The sequence below is a fragment of the Dysidea avara genome, chromosome 2 (genome assembly GCF_963678975.1).
Source record: "Dysidea avara chromosome 2, odDysAvar1.4, whole genome shotgun sequence".
Taxonomy (NCBI): domain Eukaryota; kingdom Metazoa; phylum Porifera; class Demospongiae; order Dictyoceratida; family Dysideidae; genus Dysidea; species Dysidea avara.
Window position 1 is genome coordinate 43187010 of NC_089273.1, and position 10534 is coordinate 43197543.

Below are 10534 nucleotides of genomic sequence, written 5' to 3' on the forward strand. Positions count from 1 at the left end.
CCAGTAACTGATAGTTAGAGCACACACTCAGTGTTGACAGATTTAGAATTTATTTTGTGGTATGTCTGGCATCACTCTATCTTAAGGTGCAATGTGCACAGGTTGACTATTCAGTTTTGTTACAAAAAGTGAACAAACAAGTACATAGAAGGAATAAAGAATTTTCAATTACCAAAAATGGTGGAAAGTATGACGTGGTGTGACCTGTTCAGTAAAACCTCCATAGCCTGTAATATAGATAAATTTATTTTGTAGAAAACATAATTAGAAATACAGATTGTTTGCAACTCATCAAAGCTTAAGGCAATCACCATTTGATTTTCACCAAATGTGTACCAATTCTATACCTTTAAACTGTATTATGTAGTAGAGCTGTGCAATACTATTGATCCTACCTATGCAATTCTGGTATCATGATACCCATAGGTGATACTCTACTCCAAGATTCGATATTAAGTATCGAAACCAGATATTTGTGGTGTTGGATCACATTAATTTTTCTGTTGGTTTGAGTCAAACTCTTCATAGGATCGTATTAATTTCAAGATATAAGTTTGCATCTGCATGTATTAAAGTATGAAAATGCCAAATTTTATGTGCAAAATTAATATTATTTTTTACCGTTACTGTGAAACTTCACTCAGCAAAGGTTATACACAGATGTACAGTACAGCAAGATCATACAATTAATTTTTACTGGCAAATTCATCAACGTAAAGTGCTTTCTCTATTGTAATATTCCTCCATGTGTTACTAATTATAGCTTGGTTACTTCATGCAGGTAATACCATGTGTAGTATCAATACTTGACGTACATTGTGACACTGCTTGAAGGTTCTTAGTTTACTAATTTGTTAAGCTGCTTTACTGTAGTTGTACCCAGTTATACTGATAGTAAAAAACACTGTCTATTATATTGTGGGAATCGCTATTATCTATTATATTGCCTGAAAAAATTCCGTTATATATGAAACTTTTGACCCTCTCAAAATTTAACATGCAAATAACACAATATGGAAACAAGGGATTCACAATTTACAGTGCAAAAGAACTGATTTACAATGTTGGAAAAACAAAGACCTACAACAAGTGCAACAAAACAGCATTAGCAAATAGAGTACGTACAATTTGAACAAAAATCCTAATTGTCAATATCTTGAGAATCATCATTGTCAGGGTGCTCTAAAGGGGCAACAGGTGGTGGAGGCGTAATTGACACTTCTTTCACTATTCGTATTTTAGAATGTATAAATCTGATATCGTCGTTCTCTGCCATACAAACATTTCTTTCTCCAGTAATGCCAGCTATCATGGCACTTCCTGTATAGTGGTAAAAAGAGACAGGTTAATCAAAGATGCTAAATGTAATCCCCTGTATGCGGTTTATTTGAAACTGTAGTCATTATTCAAGACTTTAGTGATTGCTATACTGAAATTTCAGTTCTTGTCCTATGAACTGAAATTTCAGTTCTTGTCCTATGAACTGAAAATTCAGTTCTTGTCTTATGAACTGAAATTTCAGTTCTTGTCCTATGAACTGAAATTTCAGTTCTTGTCCTATGAACTGAAAATTCAGTTCTTGTCCTATGAACTGAAATTTCAGTTCTTGTCCTATGAACTGAAATTTCAGCTCTTGTCCTATGAACTGAAATTTCAGTTCTTGTCCTATGAACTGAAATTTCAGTTCTTGTCCTATGAACTGAAATTTTAGTTCTTGTCCTATGAACTGAAGTTTCAGTTCTTAGGACAAGAACAAGAACTATGACCAAACTGAAATTTCAGCTCCTCTCTGACATAACATGCAAGAAACACGTTGATGTTTTACTACTTCTAAAAAACCAGGGGCAAACCATGGACTTAATTACCGATGTATAACTACGTATTACAACACTGAACATGCAAAGTTTTAAATCATACTTCAATTTTATAATGTATTTTGTAATTCATGAATAACTCATAATTATTGAAATACATTGCTATGTACTGCTAAGGAAGCCTATTTTAAATAAACCACTCTAAGCGATACATTACGCACAGAAGTATCTGTTTTATAGTCTATCTATCATACTATTCTTTGAAAATTCTCGCAACAAAGTTTTCAGGCTGTTCTCCATTTTCGTTCAAGTAGATACAAGTCACGCCCACTTTTAGAACGGCGAGATATTCATCCACTGGAACCTATGAAGCCTACTACGGTGTTTTTTCAGTTGTACCATATCTAAACAGTCCACTAAGAAAGCCGGTCTCAAAGTTGTTGAACCCATTTTTAAATTCAGAAAAGAAACCCAGCTTCGATCCAAAGCATACAGGATTTTGCAAGTCAATTGGCAGTTCAAATTTTTTTTGACTATCAAAATTAACCAATGAAATCGAGTCTAATCTCGTGCCTGCTGAAGTGAAAATGGCAAACAAAGACCCCAAAGAGCATCCTTTGACTGTCAATGTGTTGGTGGGTTCTTCAGTTGGTTCGTCCACCGTTTATAACAGTGGTTTGGGCACACTGTGTGCTGTCAGTTCGACCAGCCAGGCGGCATTGTCAGTATTAGAGGTGCGTAAACACCTTATGCGCCTCTAATATCTATTAGTGTAAGACGAACGATACCGTTATCCTCTGTTTTCAGCTACCAGCGAGGCTATTGGTATGTTGAGCACCTACAAAACACGTAGTACTGGAGAAAGGAGCTGGGCACAAAAGATCTTTATGGAGGACAAAGGTAGCACCATGATGCACGCATTGTAGCTGCTGCGGTTAGCGAAAAGGCACGTCTCGGGACGAAGCGACGTCGAACAGTGAAGAAATCAGGCCTGTAGGCTTAGCCGTTATCGAGTTACGCTTATCTGAAGGCATTAGTAAGTAAGTAAGTTAGTCAGTCAGTAGAAAATTCGGTTAAATACGAAATTTTTAAAATTTCATAGCAACTTGGTGGAATGTCTTAGCGTTGATCTGAAGACATTTTTGAGCTTGGCTACGCCTAACCAATACAGGTAATCTGTCAGAAAGTTAATATTAGGCTGGTTTTGAGTGATATTTATAGGGCAAGAAACCCCAATCCTTGGGGATCCCTAATATACAGTTACTATCGTACTGTATGATATGTATGTGTTGCTCAGTATTAAGCAGCATGCTCAGTAAAGACACAACAGCTATGCTTACCTCTATAGCCAGAACTGCTGAACACGCTTTCCTCCAACCTTCAGGCTTCCTCGTTGGTGGGTCTTGATGTAGAGGAATATCTGATAGTTCATACAGCAACTTTCTGCTTTGTTGTATCTACAGCAATAATGCATATATACATAACAATTGGCATTATAATCAATGCATCTTCATCTAAATTTTGGCAGAATTTTGAAAAGTTACCCTTATTGTCATGCCTGAAATAATTAGAATGTTTAGGTTTTGCTGGCATCAGAAACACTTCTCAAGCTAGTAATTTTCTGCCGGTTGAATGTAGTGAATTAAATGGAAAATAACCTCCTTCCAGATTGGACAAGCATGCATGTGCTATCATGTGCATGGTTTTGGTGGTTAACATAAATGAGCATGTTGTGTGAAAAAATTGTCAAATCTAGGCTGCAATTTCTCAGACAGGATACTTCCCTCCCAACCTCCCTGATATGTGATAAAAGATGTAAGTGATAATGGATCCTTAGCTACAGTATGATAGAAGGTCATGATGAGCGGGAGAACGGACAAGACTTGTCACTGCATACATTTACATTCTGTTGATTGTGTGTTTGTGCATGTGGTGTTACTTTTGTTAAACCAGGCGTGTGCCCAAGTGATTTACTGAATTGTTTTCCAAAAATTGTGCGTGTACCTACCTATCTATGTATCTACCTATCTTTCTTTGTACGTGCACACACATGCATATGAACAATAAAGTATTAAAAGCAGCCTATATATAAGGAATAAAGGCTAAATAAAGCCTGTAATGAATTTTCTCTCAGGTAAGCTTTGGCTCGAAGGTGGGTTTCTTTTCCGAATTTAATAATGGGTACAGCGACTCTTCACAGACTTCCGAGACCAGCTTTCCTTGTGGACTGTTTAGGTATTTTACAATGAAAAGACCTTAATAAGCCTCATTCTCTCAGAAGACGCATATATGACTGTTATAAAAGTGGGCATGACCCGTGATTACACGGATAAAAATGAAGAGCAGCCTGGAGACTTTTCAAAGAATAATATGATAGATAGACTATAAAACAGTTGAGATGATTTTTCTATGCGTAATGTGTCGCTTACAGTAGTTAGTTTTCATCTGTTTTGTAAACATAGCCATAGTAGTATTCAGGCAGTACTTTATAACTATGCTGTAATATAGTTTGCCTGATAATTTTTGTAGTTACCTATCTAGTATACATACTGGTTGTATTTTTTTTTTAAATTTAATAAGTATTGGTAGCCGCCACTGAGTGGTGCTGTGGGTTGGGTTGAAAAGGGTGAAAAAAAGGAAGGAGCTACATATTTCTCACTGTTGTTTACATCGGTCAATTGCAACCATAAATTAAATACATTAAAAAATTGTTAAAATCCCTAGTGAAAATGTTCACAATCAAAACCAAACAATCTTTTACACACACTTACACACAAAACACCATTACAAATGATTCTGCTAAACACACATTATGTATATACTTTTAGGTTTTACATGTAACCTTACCAAATCCCAGGTAGTCATTTCGTGCACATGTGATGCAGCACGATTATGTTTACTGGCCAACCTCCTCACTAGGGTATTATTCATTGGTAAATATACAGAACATAATCTGTGAGTATAGTGCTTGCAATTTTGTAGTTCTTCCTTCTCTGATAAAAGTTCTTGAAGAGCCTGTCTTGAATGATTTCCCCCCTATAGTGAAGTACTTGTATCCCTCTTTCATGTTAGCTTGGAAAATTTCACCATCTTTCAGATGAACTATGCAAAGAATAGGCTGGACATCTGTGCAAGCATTTTTTAACATTTCTTGTTTTAGCTGCTTGACAATGGTATCAGAGCAATTTCTCACCAGCCACTCTTCTGGGGGGCATTCCAAACACTTAACTGGCAACACAAAATGACCTGAAATACAAACACACATAATGCACAAGGAAGCACCAAATTCAGCAACAGTTAATTAACATTACGCATATATACTCGAGAGGTGGCCAAGTAAGGATGTATTGGACATGACTAAATTGCTGAATGGATCATGAACACACTGTACATAGTGGACAATGTGGATTTTGAACAGTCAAATTTTTTTTGTACATTACACATACTGTACCTACAGAAACCTCTAAATGTGCACGGTAAAACAACTACAAGGTAGATAAATTGGATTTAGTAACCTCACTAAGTCACCAGACATCTAAAGGAAAGTAAGCGTAATTATAGAACATTGTGTCGCAAGTGGGGCTGGGAGATAATTTAGATAAATCATTTACCGAGATAATTTTTATTATCAAGATAAAGAATTTAAGATAACAGCATTTTTCTATCGAGATACTAGTAATCTTAAATTTTGTATTTCATAAAATATTTGAATGCCATATTTTTCATTCTTCTAATTCATTTTATGACTATGAACTTTGCAATTACAAGCCGATTTTTGGAATAACTCTCCTATGGTAAAAGCTAGCGCTAAGTTACTTCGGCTCTTATAGTTTCTCATCTGTTAGAATGAATCTACGGATTCCTTTTATCAATATCGACATGGAAAGTTGTTAAAACGCTAACCAGTGTTCTTCAACATGAGAACTAGCTCGTGAAATGCGAGCCTTGAAAAATCTATAAGTAGGCTTGTAAAGATACACTTGCCTGTTGCCTCTATGCAATCTTGAAGCTCTACAGCAAACAAAAATGAAGTTATTTAACAAATAGTGATGGCCAAGGAGTGATCACGTGATGACAGCTGGCATTGTTCACCATTAATTTACCACAGTTTTGACGGTTCTCTTTCATCTCTTCGTAGTGCACAGCTTTGTTCTATAGTTTTCCATGTTTTTTCAAGCATGGCCACAAACATCCTGTCCTATTAGTCTTGTACGGCTTCACATAATTACTTCATCACCACCTTAAGCAAAAATGAATGTGATGCTAGGCTTCACTTTCAGCTATGCCAAACATGATACAAGGCATCCCAAGCAAAGAATAGTGTAAGAAGGGAAAGGAGATTCAGTGGAAGGGGGAAGTAGTGGAATTGGCGGAAACAGTGGGATTTTGAATTAAGGTGGCGTTGAAGTAATTATGCGAAGCCGTACAAATCATGTATCATTGATTCTCATATGCTGAGTGCCATTTCTAAAAGCAGTAATTAGTTTAGCTTCAAAAAAGTTAGCCATTGGCATGTTGGATAATTATAGTGGTTTTTCTGACAGAGTAGATTAGGATGAGATGTATATTTTGTTCTCGGTGTGTGAAGACACTTACTATGTTAGATGTATTAGTATACCACTTATATGAGATCGTAAAGGCCTTAACTTAATTTTTTGGCACTAACTCTTATAATAAATTTAAAATCTCGAATAGAGTCAACATCGGCAAAAGTTCATGGATTTAGAAATCAATTGCTATTAGAAAAGTAATGAGTTTGGGTTTCATAACCTGAACTTAAAGTAACAAAAATGAAGAGCACCGCTGAGGCTTTCTTAAAGAGATATATCAAAGAATGACAAGCTAAACAAGTCGAGAAGAGCAATATACTTCTGTGCATATTGTGATGTTTTAAGAAAAATATACTACCTTAGCAAGAATTTACAACTTATTAATTGAACTGATTCATAAGTCTACACAGCATAAGAGAATACGTTTATCAAGTTATTAGGGATTGAACCACTGTATGAGTAAATTTTGGCCTTACCTTATATGAGGTGATTAGGTACATCAAATGTGTAACGCCACATTAGGATGCCATCAATTTTATGAAACGTACACGTTCATGCAAAACACTCATTGTGTTCCACAGAAACCAAATATACTGTCATCAAAATACCAAAATTTCCATTGGCCATGTAATATTTCTTATACTGTAGCTATAGTGCCTTGTTTTAGATGTAGCACAACTTATTATGTAATACATAACACACATAACATAGCTATGAGTTGAACAGTTACTTCAGATTTCTAAAGAAATGAATGCACAACATTTTAATTGAATGAGTCAGTGAAAAGGGAGGCATGTATCATTGTTTTTAGTTTCAAAAAGTGGATAAGACACATGCACATGAATAATAGTATCTATTCCAGTGTCTACATTGGTTGATTCATGTCAACCCGTGATGTCACATCAACCAGCTGGTACTATGACATTGGTTGACTCATATCAACCTCTGTTGCCATATCAACACAGGTTGATATGAGTCAACCAATGTCATAACACCAGCTGGTTGATATGGCAACACAGGTTGATATGAGTCAACCAACGTCATAACACCAGCTGGTTGATATGGCAACACACGTTGATATAAGTCAACTAATGTCATAGCACCAGCTGGTTCATGTGACATCACAGGTTGATATGAGTCAACCAATGTCATAACACTGTTGGTTGATATGGCAACACAGGTTGATATGAGTCAACCAATGTCATAACATCAGCTGGTTGACATCACAGGTTGATATGAGTCAACCAATGTCATAACACCAGCTGGTTGATATGGCAACACAGGTTGATATGAGTCAACCAATGTCATAACACCGTTGGTTGATATGGCAACACAGGCTGATACCGTATAGCGGGTTATGTGTGTGACATTGGTTGACTCATATCAACCGGTGATGTCACATCAACCAGCTGGTATTGTGACATCGGTTGGCTCGTACCGTACACCGGGTTTTTGTTGTGAGTCCAAATTTTTTCAAGGCTACTGAAATAGCCTCTAGTATAAATTTCTGCGGTTGCTACATTTGCAAGACACAAGTGATAATTGTTATAACTTTTGCATGTTTTGTTACAGGTATTTTACAGCAAAAAAATTGCTTGTCAGAGCTTCATTTGCAAATTTTGCAAACCTTTGGACTTCGCACACATAACCCGCTATACGGTATCAGCCTGTGTTGTCATATCAACCAACGGTGTTATGACATTGGTTGACTCATATCAAACTGTGTTGCCATATCAACCAGCTGATGTTATGACATTGGTTGACTCATATCAAACTGTGTTGCCATATCAACCAGCTGATGTTATGACATTGGTTGACTCATATCAACCTGTGTTGCTAGCTGATGTTATGACATTGATTGACTCGTATCAACCCGTGATGTCACATGAACCAGCTGGTGTTATGACATTGGTTGACTCATATCAACGTGTGTTGCTAGGTGATGTTATGACATTGATTGACTCATATCAACCAGCTGGTATTATGACACTGGTTGACTCATATCAACCTCTAATGTCACATCAACCAGCTGATGCTATGACATTAGTTGACTCGCATCAACCTGTGATGTCAACCAGCTGATGTTATGACATTGGTTGACTCATATCAACCCCTGATGTCACATGAACCAGCTGGTGTTATGACATTGGTTGACTCATATCAACCTGTGTTGCCATATCAACCAGCTGGTGTTATGACATTGGTTGACTCATATCAACCCGTGATGTCACGTCAACCAGCTGGTGTTATGACATTGGTTGACTCATATCAACCTGTGTTGCTAGCTGATGTTATGACATTTATCAACCTGTGTTTCCACATCAACCAGCTGGTGCTATGACATTGATTGACTCATATCAAGCCGTGATGTCACATGAACCAGCTGGTGTTATGACATTGGTTGACTCATATCAACGTGTGTTACTAGCTGATGTTATGACATTGATTGACTCATATCAACCCATGTTGCCATATCAACCAGCTGGTATTATGACACTGGTTGACTCATATCATGATCAACCTCTAATGTCATATCAACCAGCTGATGCTATGACATTGGTTGACTCATGTCAACCCATGATGTAACATCGATCAGGTGGTGATATGAAATTGATTGACTCATATCAACCTGTGTTGCCAAATCAACCAACTGGTGTTATGACATTGGTTGACTCATATCAACCCGTGATGTCACATGAACCAGCTGGTGTTATGACATTGGTTGACTCATATTAACCCGTGATCAGGGGTGTAACTAGGATTTATGTGTGGAGGAGGCAAGGCTGTATAATGTGGGCAGTGTCAGGGGTGGGTCTAGGATTTTGCTAAGGGGGGCACACTCACTGCAGTGTGCCGAAATGCGAAGCATTGAGCCTTCTAGGGGGGTCTGGGGGCATGCCCCCCCAGGAAATTTTTAAAAATTAGATGCTATTTCAATGCATTTTCACTATTATCTTGTAACACACAAATACTACAATAACAGAACGTATAATCTGATCTGTGCAGGTAAATCTGTCTGTCTTCCTTTAATCATGCTCACAGTCTATGGATCATGATCATTAATGATGATCACACATGACAGCTCTTCACTAAATGGCTCCCATATACATAGTACATGTGCAACTTATTATGTATGCACTTTGCTATCTATAAGTAACGAAGAATGATATGAACTCAAAGTAGCATAGATAATATTAGATTCAGCAACTAGATCAGTCAACCTGTGGTTTCCAAAGGTGAGCACATGGCTAAAGTTATACAGCCAGGTGAAAGTTAATTGTGAATGGTGCTTTATTTTAATGTTTCAACCATCAAAACTTTCACCCTAAAATTGTGATGTGATATCAGGCATACAAGATAAGTAGTGGAAAACTGGTATAAGAAAGTTATATACTTGATTCTAGTTGTGTCCTTCCTAAATGTATGCTCTTACATGGCTTTGTTGTTAAAGTAATCATGTACATACATACAAAGTATTCAATTTAGAAACAGCAATGTCTCGGTTATAAAAAAAAGTTATTAAACTCAATTATTTTTCTATCTTGTTTACTTAGTGTAGTATCAACATCGCCTGCCTGGATTACCCGTGGAACAACATCACTTGCTTAGCATCCAGTGGAACAACATCGATCACTTGCTTATCATCCAGTGGAACAACATCGATCACTTGCTTATCATCCAGTGGAACAACATCACTTGCTTAGCATCCAGTGGAACAACATCGATCACTTCCTTATCATTCAGTGGAACAACATCGATCACTTGCTTATCATCCAGTGGAACAACATCGATCACTTGCTTATCATCCAGTGGAACAACATCGATCACTTGCTTATCATCCAGTGGAACAACATCGATCACTTGCTTAGTGTCCAGTAGAACATCCTATATGCATATTACACACATTACTATTATATTTGCTTCACATAGCAAATCACTAATAATTACACTCAACAGAGACACTACACTATCTGTTAATACATGAAGAATGGTGCACTAGCCTTAAAATTGTCTACAGTGTTGATAAGCACAAATTTGACCTAATTTTGGAAACCCTGCACAATCAACATTTGAGATTACACCATACACAAGACGACTACACTACAATTTCCGTGCTAAAACTCAGTTGTAATGTCTGCTTTCTAGGGATGCGTTTCTGTGGGCTTGTAA

The 10534-nt window shown here is 37.0% G+C and overlaps 1 long non-coding RNA gene across 1 annotated transcript; it reads right to left on the reverse strand.

The window, feature by feature from the left end:
* Positions 1-965: 965 nt before the first annotated feature.
* Positions 966-5056, reverse strand: LOC136245457 (uncharacterized). The gene is made up of 3 exons (XR_010695866.1): positions 4662-5056; positions 3155-3271; positions 966-1320 (listed from the first exon to the last, which is right to left on the reverse strand). It is a non-coding gene; the product is annotated as an uncharacterized lncRNA (long non-coding RNA).
* Positions 5057-10534: the final 5478 nt, after the last annotated feature.